Genomic DNA, 17749 nt, shown 5'->3' with positions numbered 1-17749 from the left:
GATTCATTCTCTTAGTAGTGAAGGTGTCATAAAAATTGAAAAATTGGAAATGTTTGTTGTAAAGGTTACTGTATCTATTCTGAGGATTACAGATTACCATACTGATATATAAATTGGTTCTTTGTATCAATAGCATATAAGCAGAAGCGTATAGTACACTCACATCACTCTCAACAGCAATAGGAAAATCATAGCAGCTGGTGTCTTAAATTGGAAACTTCTTCACCCATTGTACATAAAGAAAAAATTTTTCAATGAATCTTGGAATTATTACATAATACTGACGTGAACTTGTTATTCTATGCTTCTCAGTGGAAACAGAACTACTGTAATTTATAGATATAAAAGCCCTATAGCACCCAAGCAATTTGTTAGTAAAGAACAATAGAAGTCACTTAAGAAATCAAGAATCTCAATGAATCACCAGTAGAGCTGATGTAAAAGGTGCTCTGAGTTCATAAAAATTCAGTAGATCACAGAAAAAGAAATGAAAATGACCATAGTATCTAAGTTCAATAGTTTAGCGTGTTTTTATTTTAGAATGAATAAGTCTTTAGTACCAGCTGTCCATAAAATCTAGAGTCCTCAGAGTGAGTCTCCATGATCTACATCATTTATAACTCAATTCAGAATGACTCTGCAGTCATTTTCAAACCAAGCAAGAATGATGAAAATATGTCACAGATGGTTGAAATGTAATGGTCACTCAAAAATATAAAGCAGATTTTCTTAATGTTTTCACACGATGTTTTTTAAAAATTGAAACATATCTTCCAAATATAAGCTGTCAAGTTTATCTTCTATCCATTTGTAGCATCCCATAGAAGATTTCTGTATAGATATTCTGTTGGAGCCTCCCCTAAGGGTAAATTTTCATTATTAAGTCTGAAAAGAAAGGAGAACCTTCTGCTCAGATAAATTTCTTTGACTTCTCCCTTAAAACTGCTTCTATATTTTTTAACTCAAAGGATGACCTGGCCATTTTGCTGGTCTTCTAACTCCAAAACACACTCCAAGGCAACCAAAATACCCTCACTTTCTTCATGCCTTATGTTCAATCCCTGACCAATCCCTGTTGAAACTACCTCTCCTTCATCCTTTGTATCTATTTCTTCTTTCATCTGAATTGATTCTTTGTCTTTTTATGGTAAATATTTCATTTCTGGTACCTTTAACAACTTATTTCACAAGCATCTATACATATTGTGTTAGCTTTTCATTACTGTAACAAAAGCAGTTCCTTAAACTCACAAAACATGTGCTGTTATCTGTTTCCTCATAGCAAAGTACCCAATAAATAGTAGGCACAAAATAAATATTTTAAGAACTAAACTTATCGAAAAACATTTGGAAACTATTAAACAAGTACAGTTGTTTAAAAACATTTCACTATACTTTTAGTCACTATGGGTTAAAGTTGCTATGTATTGTAATCAAAATTGAATAAACTATACCAGTAAGATGTTAGCTGCCTAGAGACAATATAGCTACAGATTTTTGAAAAAAGAGTAGTCAGCATTATCATTGTCAGCATTATACTGTATAGAGCAGAAGAGAGTCACAAAATTTGGTGGTGCGAGACTGTGACTGTAGACTTGGCAATTGTTAATCATGAGATAAAATATCGATGCAATGAAAGGAAGAGTAACTATATTACATGGCTAATGAATACAGGAGAAATAAAGAGAACAATGTTTCACATATTCTTTATTGAAAAACACCACTATCTGGGAAGAAAAAGAGGTAGCAAAACCTAGACAGAGTGGGTTGGGGATTTAGCTCAGTGGTTCCTCCACCTGCCTCACAAGCACAAGGTCCCGAGTTTGATCCCTGGTACCAAACAATAAAAAATAAATAATTTAAAAAAATAAACCTAGACAGAGTTAATATCAATGGAGCATTTTTAAAGGATGGTAGAAACCTGACTAAATTTGTAGAGGAGAAAAAATTGGTAGAAAAAAGAAAGGGCATTCTACTCATCTCAACTCTTAAGAAGTCAGATCACCTCAAAATTTTGATAGTGTATCCAGAAACCATCTTGATTTTTATAGTGAAAGAGTTTGTAAATAGTTCAAGCAAAGAGATACCAGATTCAAATGCAGAGATGCTACAAAATGCCATAGGGCTACCTGACAGAGTAGAAAAGGTGTGAGCTTTGATATCAAACAAATCTGTGTTACAATTTGACTCCGACAGTTATTGGCTGTTTAACCTTGAGTAGTTAGTAATGCCTCTGATCTTTAGTTTCTCTAACTACTTTCCATACTATATAGGAGATGCTCACAAGGCAGTAACTATTACATTAAGCTTTATGTTTAATCCATAAAATATAAAAATTAATTTCACACTAATTTAAGAGTCCAGAATATAAAAAGTCAAAATTGACTTTATTTTAGTTACTTTGTTATTTTATGAAGCTGTGTGAGAACAGTAAATCTTAACATTAGTGTTCCTCAAAGAACCATCTAAAGAAAGTCATTTAGAACTTGAAAATGTGCCAATTTCTCCAACCTCCTAAATTGGATTGTCTCTTGTGTGTGGTTTAGGACAACTACAAACTTAGTAGAAAAATAGTCCTCTCAAAGCTCCTCTAACTTCTGATGCCAACTTCTTTCTCTGAAAAGTATCTTCAGTTTTGATAATTCACTACAAAGACTCATATCAATGAAAGCTATTCTACTTATTCTGGATTATTGGAAGGAGAGTATATATAGATTCAAAGAACTTATAATAAGATGCACATGGAGCAGAACACTGGAGAGTACCAACCACATGGCTTCCATTGACCTCTCTGTGTGGAGGCAGGAGGTGTTACTTTTTTCACATCACTGTGGGATAATATGTATGAGGTATGGCCAACCAGTGAAGCACACTAGAGCATTGCTGTTCAGAATTTATACCAGAGGTCTGTTATGTAGGAATAATTGATTCATATAGTTAAATTTAAATCTCCAGACAGAGTGATAGCATGTGATTCCTAAACTACATTGGCAGTCTTTTTGATATGGCAAGGCTCCAACCATAAAATGATAGTTTTAGACTATCCAGTGGGAGCCAAGGTACCCAAGTAAAAAGAAATTCCTATCAGGCATTAGATTACCTGTCATGAGCAGAGGCTGAAGATCATACCTCTTTTTGGGGGGCATAAATTCAAATTCTTTATTAAACATGTGGCTGCAAGATGCTTCTTTATACTAGACGATATAACCAAGTTAGCAATGTCTACCTAGTTTCTGAGCATTTGAAGATGAAAATTAAAAGGTGAAATTAGTATATGAGTGGCCTGAACACACCAGATCCTGAATTAAGTTCTCATGTTCTCCTGATGTTTTCAGTAGAAGCTGCCCTAAGCATCCATCACATTCAAATAACTGTCTAGGCACTTGGAGAAAAATTAGCAGAGCTTTTTAAGCATGCAGGAACCCAAAGACCAATATACTACATTTATGTGTGTTGAATAGTTAGAGAAGTATCATTGCTTTCACAGTTAATAGGATTTAGCTTTACATTTCAGATGATTCCTCATATGTATTTGAGGTTTACAGTTCTTCTCTTCCTGCTTACAAGTTTAAAAATGATTAGAATAATATAGTTAGTAATTAAATTAAAAGAAATCATCCCAAAGAAGCAGAAGGAAGTCAGAAGTTCACTGAAGTAGACAGCTGTAATGGGATATTTAATTTGTCTTCATCTCCACCCACCATTCTAATTTCCTTGAGGCTATCTTGTCTTTCTTATTCCAGAAGAATTTCAAGTTAGCCTATTTTAGCCTATTCACATGTACATCTTTTATTTTTCTCCTTTTTGTTTTTGCTTTTTGAGGTGAGAAAGTGGAACCTAGTACATGGCAAAAAAATAAATATGCTAAACTACGTTAGTTACATTTGTTAACAAGAAAAAAAAATCTTATAAATCAACTGTGAAGGACTTGTGTACTCCCCCTCCAACTAATGCAGAAACATATCAAATAGCTCAGAAAAAAATAATCATTAAGAAATGGTGGATGGTGCCTTCAACTAGAGTTTCAAAAATGACCCAGAAATACTACTCAGGTTGATGATTTTAATATATCTATCTGTGTGGTGGCTGAGCAGGCCTTTCTGAACAGTAAATTACTCTAAGTTTTATTTTCCCATGTTGTACTTATGGATGATTTAAATTCTATGCCTTTGGTAAAGACAATGGTGAACCTTTTACAGGTTTCAATGATACAAACAGCCCTCTGGGGCCTGTGTGCCATAGGTTTGCCACCAGTGGTTTAGAATATTGACTTAGATATTTATTTCTATATTACAAATTACCCTAAATCTTATCAGTGTAAGAAACACATCAAGTACCTCATATTTTCTATGAGTAAGGAATCCAAGCACAGATTAGCTGATTTCTCTGCTACAGGGTCTTTTATCAGACCACAATCAAAACATTAAAAAGGTTGTGGTTCCAATTCAAGACTTGTCTGGGGAAGAATCCCCTTCCAGGAGTATTCACTTGGTTATTGGAAAAGTGCAGTTCCTCAAGGATCTTTTGATTGGGGCATTTGGCTGGAGACCATCCTTAGTTTCTTGTCATCAGAACAAGCACTTGAGAAGAGCCAGAGAGAGGCTGCATATGAGATAAAAGCCACAGTTTCTTACAACCTAATCTTAGCAATGGCATCTCAGTACCTAATTTTTATATTAGAAGCAAGTTACTAAGTTCAGACCACACGCAGATGGAGGAGATTATGAGAGAGTGAAAATATGAGGTAGTTGTGTTCATTGGGAACTGTGTTAGAAGCTGCTCACCAAAACAAATAATAACCAAGATGATGGGTAAGGCTATTTCTGTAAATTATCAAATATCATTTGTACATGCTTGCTAATGATGGGAATACAGGTAACTCTAGGACATTGTACTTGCAGTTTATATGGGAGAGACATATGTGCTTTTAAAGGTACCAGTTACGAAACAAACAAATGTGTTGTCCTATTATGAAAATGTGTATATTGGGCCAATGGCCAGTCCACTTCAACATGATCGTATGTAGTACACACTGCAAATAGAATCAATATTTCTTTCTCAGTAAGCAGTTTTGAAGTATTTATCTAATACTTTATATAATTTGAAAGATTCATTGTGGTGAATATTTTGAGTCCTGACAGTTTAAACATGATAGAGGGAACAAAGGATTTATATATTTTTTGTACAAAGTTTTTCTTAAATTGTATAATTTTGTAAATAATTTGTTTGGTTTTTTTTCTTTTGTGTACTAAAACTACCAGTGTATAGATTTCAATAAGAATTGTTGTATTTTTGTATTTGGAAACTGAAAATTACAGTAAATTAATGGAGCTGTAAGAAAATTTTCAGTAGACTGACAGTTTGACAGAATGAGATTCCTTTTCATATGATTTTTTTAACCTCAAAATTGACATCTTAGTACACTTCGTATAGGGAGAGTTGAAGATTTCTTTGACATTTTAGTTATAGAGTACAGGGAATGAAAGAGAAGGGTGCTGTAGTGAAGAACAGATAGTTTTTCTTTTTTTTTTTCATTAAGGTTTGAAGTCCTTTGGGTAAAATTTGGTTTTTAGTATGCCTTAAATAGAATTAAAATACTTTTAAAATGTTCTAAGAATTCTAATGTTTGATTCTCAAAAATGAATTGAAAATATGGATTAATTATAAAACCTAAGGATAGCATAAAATAGTTATATACTCATGTACACCTCCTTGGGGTTTCTTTTACCCCCACCCTCAAATTCCCAAGTGTTATACTATGGTTTGTTTCATTGGGATCTTCATTTGCAGAAACAACATTCAGCGTCAGAGACAAATTATGCTGTTCTTCTTAATGTGTAAGATATCTTTACAATTAACTGATCGGCAATAATAGCCACCAGGCTGGCTAGGTCAGCCTCATTTACTAGATTTCTGCCCAGGTCTAAAAAGCTAATCCCAAGGAATGCAAAGTTTCCCTCAGTTTCTTCATGTAACTTTTAGAAAATATTGTCACCAGCTAAGGTGATAAATTGGAAAACAGTCTTGTTAAGATGGGAAAGGTCCATGGCGATGGATCATTATTTTAAAAGAGAAGAAAAAAAATCATGTGAAAAGGAATAGTGGTTCCTCTTAATGTATAGTATGCCTGTATTATAGTTTTTACAAAATTGTGAACTTGTGTAATAATATAATAGGAGATATTGTTGAATTTCTAACTGTTTATACATTTAAATTCATATATGTAATGTTTGTTTTATTGATTACAATCTGAATTTCTAAGAAGCATGTTGACTTTTGCAATAAAGATGCAATATGGAATGGTTCACAATTTGGAAAAAAAAAGATGAAAATATTACAAATTTAAAAGAATTTGGAAATTTATGAACCATTCCAAAAATTATATATATAAAAAAAATGGATCCCTAGAGTACAGTACCTTGTCAAATGGAAATACACTTCTAACGATTTTTCGATTGATTCGCTGTTAATTGGAATCCATATAATATACGTAATTAGTTAAAAGCAGACATCTAAAACTTATCCACCAAAGTGGTATTTAAGAAGAACAGGGTGTAGATTCCTTTCAGTAATGCGTACCAAGTTTTTTATTGTATGGTGAGAAAGGAAGGCTGTTTTTGATGGCTCTGTGTCATTCCATTCACCACTGAACTCTTTTATATCATGGGCTATCCATTGTCCAGTAGGGAGAAACCCTATCTTGTTCACAGTAAATTTTTGCCTTCTCAAAGTCTAATCCTTTTCCCAATTTCTTGTTTACTTTCTTTTCCTAATTCAGCATTTTCCAAATCCTTTGCCCCTTAATTATCTATTTCACAATAATCTTGCAAATCCACTTACCAATTTTGAGTATTTAAATTATAGAAGCAGTTTTAGTAAATAATTTTAATTTATATCATCCTATTAAGAATTATGTTATATAGATAACTAATATGGTTATAAATATTTAAGGTTACTCACTTAAGTTCAAGGTTATAAGTACTTAAGGTTATTTTCTACTTTCTCTTTTATGACAAGTATTTAATTGACTTTCAAGTAATAGGTAAGTAAAGGTAGGATTTATCAATAAAGGACTTATTATTTTGGAGACTAAAAGATATCAAAGCATTGGTTGATATAAAATGAAAATATACAAAAACTGTTTCCATGACAGCATTACAGAATTCTTACATTTACATTTGCAACAATCAACCAATTTGTTACAATGTATTTTTTTACATTTTAAAAGAATAAGAAAAGAAAAGAAAAGTTTTAGGCTTTTCAAATATTTCTTTCAGTTTACATAATATAGTTGCAGATAATCTTCATTCTCAATGAATAAAAGCTGTATTATGTCTTCACTAAATTTCCAGTTTTTAATCTTGTCTTAATTAGCTTTCTGTCACTTTGAAAAAGTACCTAAAATAAGCAATTTAAAAGGTAGAAAGCTGCTTATCTCATCGTGACCAAGAAACAGTATAGGGTTGAGGGTTCTGATATCCCCGTCAAGGGCACCCCCACAAGGACCTAACTTTCTACAACACCTCACACCCTGAAGTTTCTACCACCTCCCAAGAGCACTATCAGCATGGGACCAACCCTTCAACACATGACGCTTTGGGGGACATTTAAGATCAACTCTAGCTGGGGATTTAGCTCACACCTGCCTCACAAGTGCAAAGTCCTGAGTTCGATCCCCACACCAAAAAAAAAAAAAATCAACTCTAATATTGATGTTTGAGATATTCAAGATATCTTTAGATATTATATAGAATTTTGCCCCAAAATTTGCATATTGACTATAGAAATCTTGAAGCAAATTATAGAATTAAATTTCATAGTCTTTATTATCATGTCATATTTCAACATCAATATTTCTTTTGTTTCTTCTTCTCTTTTGGTTCAGTATGTGTATTCCTGAGAGAATTTTCAGTTGCTAGAATCGCAAACTGAGCTACTTAACTCTTCCCATCACAAACATAAAATGTCTGAGAAAGACACAATTAATAAAATATAACTATTTAAAAAAGAAAATAAACTCAGTGAAAGAAAGGGTTGTTTCTTGGTCCATTCCGTATGTTTAAATTAAAGAAAGTCATCTAAGACAAAGCCACAGGCATGGATGGCAGTAGTCTAAGAAGGGAGCATTTAGATAAGACATAGGTGCAGGTAGCTGGAGGATAAGGTTCTAAGCTTGTGCCAACTGGAATACCTGAAACTTAGCACTTGGCATAAATCCAGTAACCTTAAAGTGCTCCTTCATGTGCTAGAGAACTCCTTTCACGATCCTGGAGAAATACTCAAAATCTTAGGTAATTCTTAAGGTTTTAGAGAGCTGGACATATGGCCAAAGTCATCCAAAAAAAGAAAAATCTAAGCTTTAGACAGTACTATGCATCAGATTTGAATTTGTATAATCTGAGTGATGTTAAAAATGTTAATATAAAAACAAGACAATGGCATCAAAACACCTGGGCAATTACTTCTGCAGGAAACTTTCAATGAGCAAGATTAAACTTTTCTCCTTTGATGATGAGTGGGCCAAACCAATTTAAAGTACATAGGTAGAAATTAGCAATCAAAGAGAATCAAAATACAAAGAATGAAAAGTCCAAAACTCAAATATTAGATGACTTCAATAATAAAATAAGTGTGAGTGAAGAGAGTTAAAAGACGTAAAAAGAAAATATAACACACTACAGTAAGAAAATAGGACAACAGAATAAAAGAGCAGTCATATAGAAACAAGAGTAAAACATACACAAATGAATGTATAATTTTCAAAGTTTAAAAACTATTGAAGTATATACATAAAATATAAAATAAGTAGTTAATTTTAAGACTGATCTAAAATTATAACCATGATGTAGTTTAAAGGAGTAAAAAGATAGAAATATGAAAAATGTTTCTTTAACATAAGCCTATGAATTGTTCTTAAAATCTATTATATTCTTTTTTTTTTTATATTGGCCAACTATATTTTCCCTCATGTTTCCATAAACATGTGCAAATAAATCTTTATTGAACAGTTAATATTTTTTTCAGCTAAATTAGGATTATGGCACAAAGTATTATCTATGCTGTAAACATCATGAATTCATCACATAATTAGAAGGGGGGAATGATGGCCTGATGGACTACAAACATTTCTTAACCACAGCGGAGCTCAAGATTTCCAAATGACTTCTGGAATGGACTCATATTTGGTACACATTCACTATACTATTGGCAAAGTGCAGTTTTATGAGAATATCATTTATAAAATCATAGTTTGTAAGGGTTACTTTTAAAACCACTAGCCTAATAAAACATATAGTAACTTAAGATGTATTTCTTATGTGGCATAATTAGGTCTTAGTTACCAGTGTTGATATAGGGTTGATGAATCACTGTACAAACCAAAGGGATCTTACTGCCTCTGATTGTACTTTCCAACAAAGGGCATGATCTGCCTCATTCCTGACTGCTACAAATCACATTTTAAAATATCTGTGTGTACGTGTGTTTGAAACTACCCCTGAAAAAAGCAGCAATTACAAATACCCTTATTATTTTGCCAAAAAATGTATTTGGGGTGCTTTTTCCCATCCTTCTCTTTACAGGAAGCAGCAGGAAGAAGCACAGGGAGCCTTGGTTTCCCAGAGAGATGTGATCAGAAAAGTCCGCTCTGGAATTCACAGTTTGCCTGCATAAACTGTAACATTTCATACCATGATTCAAAATTCAACTTTAAAAAATAAGGGCCACCCAGCAGTAACTTTAACGACTGGCATTCCACAGAAGAACTCTTGACTTCTCTGCGTACATTCTTTCAGCAGCGAGTCCTTTCCTGGTTTCAAGTATCCCTTTCCACCTCTTACTCTGCAATGAGTTAAGGAAACAGAAAGACCTCCCCATCTTTCCTTTGTGAGCACAGTGGCTGAGGTGCCATTCCTCCTCCTCCTCCCTCATGGAGTCAGAAATGACAAGGCTGGGCAGATGAAGAGATTCCCGAGGTTTCCTTTTCTTCTGGCGGGTGCTTCAAGTTTCCCTTTCAACCCGGGGCCAGCTCTTCTGAATTCAAGTGTACCGTGGCATCTCACACTGCTCACAGCGATTCTGGGTGGTTGAGAAAGGTGCAGCTGTCACAATTCCATGGAGCCCCTTCATAGTCTTCATCTCAGGACTGTGTCCGAGGACTAGGTTTGGAGCCAGGTAGATGGTCATCTGCAGCTGCTGCCAGGGTGTCATGGACATCTGCCTGTACTTTGGAGGTCATGCTAATTCTTCGGGCTTTTCTCTCAATTGTGCAGGGGTCTGAGGAGTCTTTTTTAGATGGTTTTGGTGGTACAATTGGGCCAGGTTCTATGTTGTCATAAAAATTATTCATAGCTTTTGGATCAAAGTTTCCTCTAGATTGAAGGAGGTCAACTTCTTTCAGTGTACAGTCAACATTTATCTGGAGTTGTCTGTTCATGCTTCTCAATCTTGTCATTTCCTCAGGCATGGGGATCGCTGTGGTGCAGCTGACTCTTCTGAGCCGTCTCTGCATCAGGTCATGTTCCATACCATTAACTTCAGCCTTCAACCGCTCTAGCTCATCTTTCTCAAGTTTCAACTGCTTTGCTAACCTCTCCATCCTTGCTTGCTGTTGTAACAGCAAGGCTTGTGTATAGGCATAGTCATCTGATCCAGAACTAGAACTCCGCTGGTATTTATGGCTCTCTTTTTCTCCCCCAGAGCCTGGTATCACTGAAATGGGCTGCATGGGTTCTGGTGCTGCAGAACGCTCTTCTTGGTCCACTAAATTTAAAAGATTTTCAGTCGTTCCTCGGCCTACAGTAATTTTAAAAACTGTAGTTGGGTTTGGTATCACCCAAGGAGATGGTGATGGAGCACATGAAGGTCCAGTTGCCTGTGTATATGTGATATACACGGGATTAACACTAAATGGAGGTTTTGGTTGACTAGATATCCCTCTTGAAGGAGAACTTGAAAGTGGTGTGGTGGCTGTGTACAGTGAGTGCTGATTCCGTGGAGATGGTTGATTACTGATGGGTGAAGGACTCCTAGTAATTGCTGTCCCAGGTCTTTGAGAAGGTTCAACTGTAATTTCTATCTTCTTCATGGAACCTTTGGGTAAGCTAGATGCTGTGTATGGGAGATAGGCTACTGAGTGACTCCCCTGTTTCTGATAGCTAGGAGGTCCTTGCTGATATAGATGGGGTGGAGTAGTTGAAGGACTAGGTGGCATAAACACGTGGGAACTTGGGTGGCCCAACTGGGAAGGCTGCATTTGATGCTGCGGAGAGCTGAAGGGAGAAGGACACTGTGAAGGAGGTGGTGAATGGTAAGCAGACTGAGGGATCTGCTGCTGCTTTGGAGAATACTGAGAAGGCTGATAGTTCTGTTGGTGTGGATAAACAGGTAAAGGACGTTGGCTATAATGAGGCACTGGGCCCTGTGGTGAGGACTGCCATGGTGCGCTCTGAGGAGTCTGTCTTCCTGATGAACTCTGAGATGTCTGTCTAATATAAATAGAACCAGGAGACCCATAGAGATTGCTTGGAATTTGTGGAAGAATCTGTAAAGCTCTTGGTATAGTCTGTCCCGAGGGGAGGTTTTGGGATACTGTAACAGTAATTGGATTTGTATTACACCGAGGTATGTGCATGTATGAAGGAGGTGGCGGGGGTGGTGGTGAAGGCCCTTGCATAGTGGATGGATTCGTTACTGTTTGCATGGAAGATGGCTGCTGAGGTGGCTGTGAAGGTGGCGTAGCTGCACTTCGGTTCTGTTCATTCATAAAATATGGATTGTAGTTGGGAGTAACAGCCACAACAGCTGGAGCTGAGTGTGGTTCCTGAACTAAACATACCAGCTGTTTACCTGCTGTATGCTGTGGATCAATATGTCCATCACTTGAGCTATGTACCAGTGTTTGACCACCATTAAGTTGAGCTCCATCTCCTGTGTGGTAGCTACTAGGAGAATGGATACCCAGGTTAATATGCAAAAGGCGATTTCTATTCATCCTATTGTCATCTGGGCTATGGTATTCCATATATAAGTATTTGCTGCTCTCCTGGGAGAGGGCTCGGCAACAGGCTTCAAGATTTTTGTTATTCTGTAACATGCACTGAAACACCACGCCCTCTGGAATTTCAGGGAAACGTTGTCGGAGATCATGGAGAACCTGAATATCAATCTGTGGACTGCTCTGCTCGATGCCAGAGCAAATGGTGGTCAAGTTTCTCTTAGGAAATGGATGTTAACTGGACTTCCAAAAGTAATGCTCTTCCAATACCACAGTCATTTCTACCTGGTAAGTACTCCTCAAAACTGTCAAAGTCATCAAAAACAAGGAAAATCTGAGAAATTGTCACAGTCAGGAGAACCCTAAGGAGATACAACAACCAAATGGATACGGTTTCCTGAATGAAATCCTCCAATTTTTCAATTGAAATTTCAACTAAGACACCTTGTGTAGTTTGACACACTACAATTTACGGTGACAACTTGAAGGCTGAAGACACTGTCCTATGGGCCAGGGGCTGTTTTAAGTGCTTCATACATATTCACACTTTTAATCCTCCTAGGAAACCCGGTAGATGCTGCTCCCAGTCCGCTGCCTCCGCCTCGGGCGCTCTCACGCCCCTCCTCTTCTCCCGCAGCTTCCCCGCCCAACCCCCCTTGGGTTCTTGGGTTCGAGCCGCTCGTATTACATTCTTTATTTCTGTCTGCTCAACTAAAACTTTCTTAAGAGGTGAATTAAATATTCCCAAATGACCATATGTTTCTTTATTTCTTTTCAAAATAACTATTTAATATTTCCGTAAAAGCTTAGATTGCCAGTAACTTATTCTGTGAGTGTTCTACAAGACAAGCAAATACAATTTTAACTTGACAAACAAGTGATGTCTTGCAATATGAGTAGTACATAACACCAAAATCACATGATCACAACTGAGCCAATGTTTCTTTTCTCTCTGGCTCTCTCTCTCTCTCTCTCTCTCTCTCTGGAATTGTGGGTAATAGTCTCTCAATAGCAACAGAGTATGGAGGGAATCTTCTCTGCAGGAGAGGAGGAGAAAAAGGAAGAAGAATCCCTCACTTCAAATGGGATTAGGGAGATGTGTAAAACATGGGAAACTGCAAAATTTTGTAGAAAACCACCACCCAAATAAGGCTGTGACAATGCAATGAATCTTTTTAACAACAATGCAATGTCATATTTCTGCAAAATCCTTAAAAGGAGGCAAAAACAATTGTCATTGGATAGGTTCCTTGTTAAACTTGCAAGAAGCAAAAAAGCTTCCAGGTGCTATGTACTCTGCTGTGGCTGGGTGGCTAGTCCAAATTGTCATAGCTTTGAGTCTGGGGAGTACAGAGTCATTTGTGCTGTGGCATTTGGTCAGTTGCACCTTCTGGGTTTCTGGTGGACTGGAATCAGGTGAAGCTTCTGTCACAATCTGCCCTTAAGGACCTGGAGTCATCTTCTGTCTTGAGAGGTTTGGGGAAGACATAGGAGCAACCAAATTTTACCTTTTACCCTGAACCTCATGAAGAAATTATAGGAAGAAGGCTTATGTTCCTAAGAGCAGTGAGCTCAGAGGACAGCAACACAAAGTCTTGGGGATGTGCTTTGATTTGTATACATCAGTGGCACTTCCTCTGTCATGACCTATTAATTCAATGGGCTGCTAGGTCAACTCTCAGGGACACTTGAAGTCACCCGATAGTAGATGTTGTGAAGAAAGTCAACACTATAACAAGTACTTTACAGGACACCAGTTGGAACCTGTGACAAGTGGACCAGATGCTTGTGTAATATTGAGAATATAATAATGGACAGGTGGGTACTATAGAACATTTAAAAGAAAATCTCAGCGAGAAGCCTGTGTGGGCCAGAGCATTGTGATTTTGGGCAGGTCCTAGCCAGGGCCACGCCCTGACCCCAGCATTTCAGACCCACAGACCCAGCCAAAGGCCAGCCTGGAAAAGAGCTGCACAGGTGCACAAGTAACAGCCAGAGGCCTGCCCCAAAACCAATAATAAGTGTGTGCAGATCCTAGCCAGAAGCCTGCTCAGACACCGGCAACTGGAGTGCACAGCCCCCAGCTAAAGGCTTGCCAGACAACATCTATGTAGGGGGGCAGGCCCCAGCCAAAGGGATGTCCAGATACCATCTCAAATTTGCACAGGCCCTAGTCAGAACCCAGCATGGACAACAGAGCAGTGCAGGGATCCAGAAGGCCACCATTCTCACTGCAGGAAGTGGCACAGGAGTGAGCAGCAGATAAAAGGCCACTAGGTGGCTTGCTGAGAATTGAAAACCACTAGATCAGCAAAAAGTCACCTCAACAAAGGCAGAGCAAGCTGCATCTGTTAAAATGAGAAGACACAAATAAGTCTCAAAACCAGACTTCCGGATCACCTAAGGCAGCCCCAAAGGGCAAAAAGATGGAACAATCTGAAACTGAAACACCTGGACTCCCTGAACTGGCAACAAAAGAGGATCTGGAAAAAATGAAATCAGAAATAATTTCTCAGATAACAACAAAGATTGTGCCCATAGTACAAGACATAATTAATCAATCTAGAGCAGACACAAATGAAAAAATAGAGGACTTGAAGATAATGGTGGAATCCCAACATAGGAAATAAATACAATCCATACAACAGATGCAAGCAGATTTCCAGGAGATTAAAAACTCCACTGAAAGTCTACACAGCAGAATGAGCCAATGTGAGCACAGAATTTCAGATATAGAAGATAGGATTACAATTAGTGACCAGGAAAAGAAAAATTTCTTAAAAATAGTAAGGGAACACAAAAAATCAATCCAGCAGCTGCTAGATGATGCAAAGAAGAATAACATAAGACTGATCTGAGTCAATGAAGAAACAGGAGAAGAGTGCAAAAGACATAAAGAAATAACTGTTCACAGAAGCAATGGCAGAAAACTTCCCAAGCAAAGGAAAAGAACTTGACATACAGACAAGTGAGGCATATAGGACTCCAACTAGCCATGATCAAAAAAATCTAAACCTAGAAATATAATAGTTAAGATTCTAGAAACTCAACAGAAGAACAAAATTTTACAAGCAGTTAGAGAAAAGAAGCAAATCACATACAAAGGAAAGTCCATCAAAATCACAGCAGACTTCTCAACACAAACCCTCAAGGCAAAAAGACCCTGGAGAGAAATATTTCAAGCCATAAAGGAAAACAGCCTCCAACCCAGATTGATGTACCCTGCAAAACTATCTTTCAAATTTGATGGAGAAATAAGCTACTTTCATGACAAAGAGCAACTGAGGAACTTCATGAATATAAAACCAGCACTCCAAAAAATTTTTAAGCAATATCCTAGGAAAAGACAATGAGGTTCATGAACCCAGGAATCCCTGCAGAATGAATTCATCAGGCATGACAAAAAATTAAATGTAAAGGGGAACAATCCAACAAAAAGAAAAAATAATGAAAAGGATATGTCAGTACATCTCAGCTATAACCATCAATGTTAATGGTCTCAATTCACCAATCGAAAGAAATAGGCTGGGCCAGGGATTTAGCTCAGTGGTTCCACCACCTGTCTTGCAAGTACAAAGTCCCAAGTTCAATCACCGGTACCAAAAAAAAAAAAGAAATAGACTGGCAGAATGTGTCAAGAAGCAAGATCCAACAATATCTGGTATATAAATAACACACTTAATTCAAAAAGAAATTCATAGACTGAAAGTTAAAGGGTAGAAAATAATACTCCATGTGACAGAAACCCCCCACAAAAGCAGGAGTAGCTATCCTCTTTGCAGATCAAATGGATTTCAAACCAATAACAATTGAGACATAGGACACTACATCCTTGTAAAGGGAACAATCCAAGAGGAATAGATGACAATCATGAATATATATGAACCAAATACTAGTGCACCCAACTATATAAAACAAATACTAAAGGACATGAAAAATAATATAAGCACTAATATAATAGTAGTGGGAGACCTCAATATCCCATTGTCACATCACAAACAGATAGATCCTCTAGACAGAAAACAAACAACAAAATACTAGAATTCAGTCAAACTCTTGAACAAATGAAGTTAACACATGTTTACACAGTGTTCTACCCCACAAAATCAGAACACACATTCTTTTCAACTGCACATGGGTCATTCTCCAAAATAGAACACATACTCGCTCATAGAACATGTTTAAGTAAGTGCAAAGGAATTGAAGTTATCCCATGTATATTATCAGACCATAGTACAATGAAATTGGAGATCAAAAGCAAAAGAAACTGCAAGAATTTCATAAACACATGGACATTGGCTAACACACTTCTAAACAACCAATGGGTCACAGAGGAAATTAAAGAAGAAATCAGACAATTTCTACAATTAGATGACAATGTCAATCCAACATATCAGAATCTATGGGACACAATGAAAGGAGTTTTAGAAGGGAAATTCATAGCAGTGAATACTAATATTAGGAAAACAGACCGAGCCTAATTAAGCAACCTGATGCTGAACCTCAAGCTTGTAGAAAAAGAAGTGCAGGAAAAATCCAAAGTTCATACAATGGATGAAATTATAAAGATCAGAGCAGAAATCAATGTAATGGAGACTAAGAGAATGATACTGATACAAAAAAATCAATGAAGCAAAGAGTTGATTCTTTGAAAGAATAAACAAAATTGACACACCATTAGCCAACCTTATCAGAAAAAGGAAAGAAAAGGCCCAAATCCATGCAATTAAGAATGAAAAGGGTGAAATTATAACAGACCCAGCAGAAATCCAGAGGATCATCAATACCTACTTCAAAAACCTATATGCCAATGAGATGGAAAACTCAGAAGAAATGGACAGATTCCTAGATACAGATGAATTACCAAAGTTGAATGAAGAAGACCTTAAATTTCTCAACAACCCATTATCAATCAACAATATTGAAAACATAATTAAAAACTTACCAACCAAGAAAAGCCCAGGTCCTAATGGCTTCACTGCTGAATTCTACAAGACATTTAGAGAAGAATTATTGCCATTACAGTTTAAACTCTTCAAAATTGAAAGGGAAGCAATACTCTTGAATTCATTCCTGGAAGCAAGCATCACCTTGATCCCCAGAATGGAGAAAGAACCAACCGAAAAAGAGAACTATAAACAAAGCTCACTAATGAACATAGATGCAAAAATCCTCAATAAGTTATTGGCCAACAGAATATATAAGATCATCAAGAAAGTCATACACCCTGACCAAGTGGGATTCATCCCAGGGATGCAGGGATGGTTCAACATATGCAAATCAACGAATGTAATACACTATATCAATAGAGCCAAGGACAAAAACCATATCATCTTAATGGATGCAGAAAAAGCATTTGACAAAATGCAACACCCATTCATGATGAAAATCCTAGAAATAATTGTAATAGATGGCCTCTACCTCAACCTGATAATGGTCATCTATGAAAAACCAAGAGTCAACATCATACTAAATGGTCAAAAACTGAAATCCTTCCCACTAAAATCAGGAACAAGACAAGAATGTCCACTATCAGCACTCCTATTCAGTATAGTTCTGGAAACATTAGCCACAGCAATTAAGACAAAAGAAACAAATAAAAGTAAAAAAGACAGGAGATGAAGAAGTCAAATTGTCATCATTTGCAGATGACATGATACTCTGTATAGACGACACTAAGAACTCCAACAAAAATCTTCTAGACTTAATAACCACATTCAATAGATTAGTAGGTCAACACACAAAAATCAATAG

At 36.6% G+C, this 17749-nt stretch overlaps 1 pseudogene; it reads right to left on the bottom strand.

Annotated features, from left to right (window-relative positions):
• Positions 1-9806: 9806 nt before the first annotated feature.
• LOC101721248 (TGF-beta-activated kinase 1 and MAP3K7-binding protein 3 pseudogene) lies at positions 9807-12274 on the bottom strand (annotated as a pseudogene).
• Between the last annotated feature and the right edge of the window lie 5475 nt (positions 12275-17749).

The sequence above is a fragment of the Heterocephalus glaber genome, unplaced genomic scaffold, assembly GCF_053883595.1.
Source record: "Heterocephalus glaber isolate CG9 unplaced genomic scaffold, H.glaber_assembly_v1.0 deba00001538, whole genome shotgun sequence".
NCBI lineage: Eukaryota > Metazoa > Chordata > Mammalia > Rodentia > Bathyergidae > Heterocephalus > Heterocephalus glaber.
Note: the sequence above shows the minus strand (reverse complement) of the source record. Positions and strands in the feature narration are given on the sequence as shown.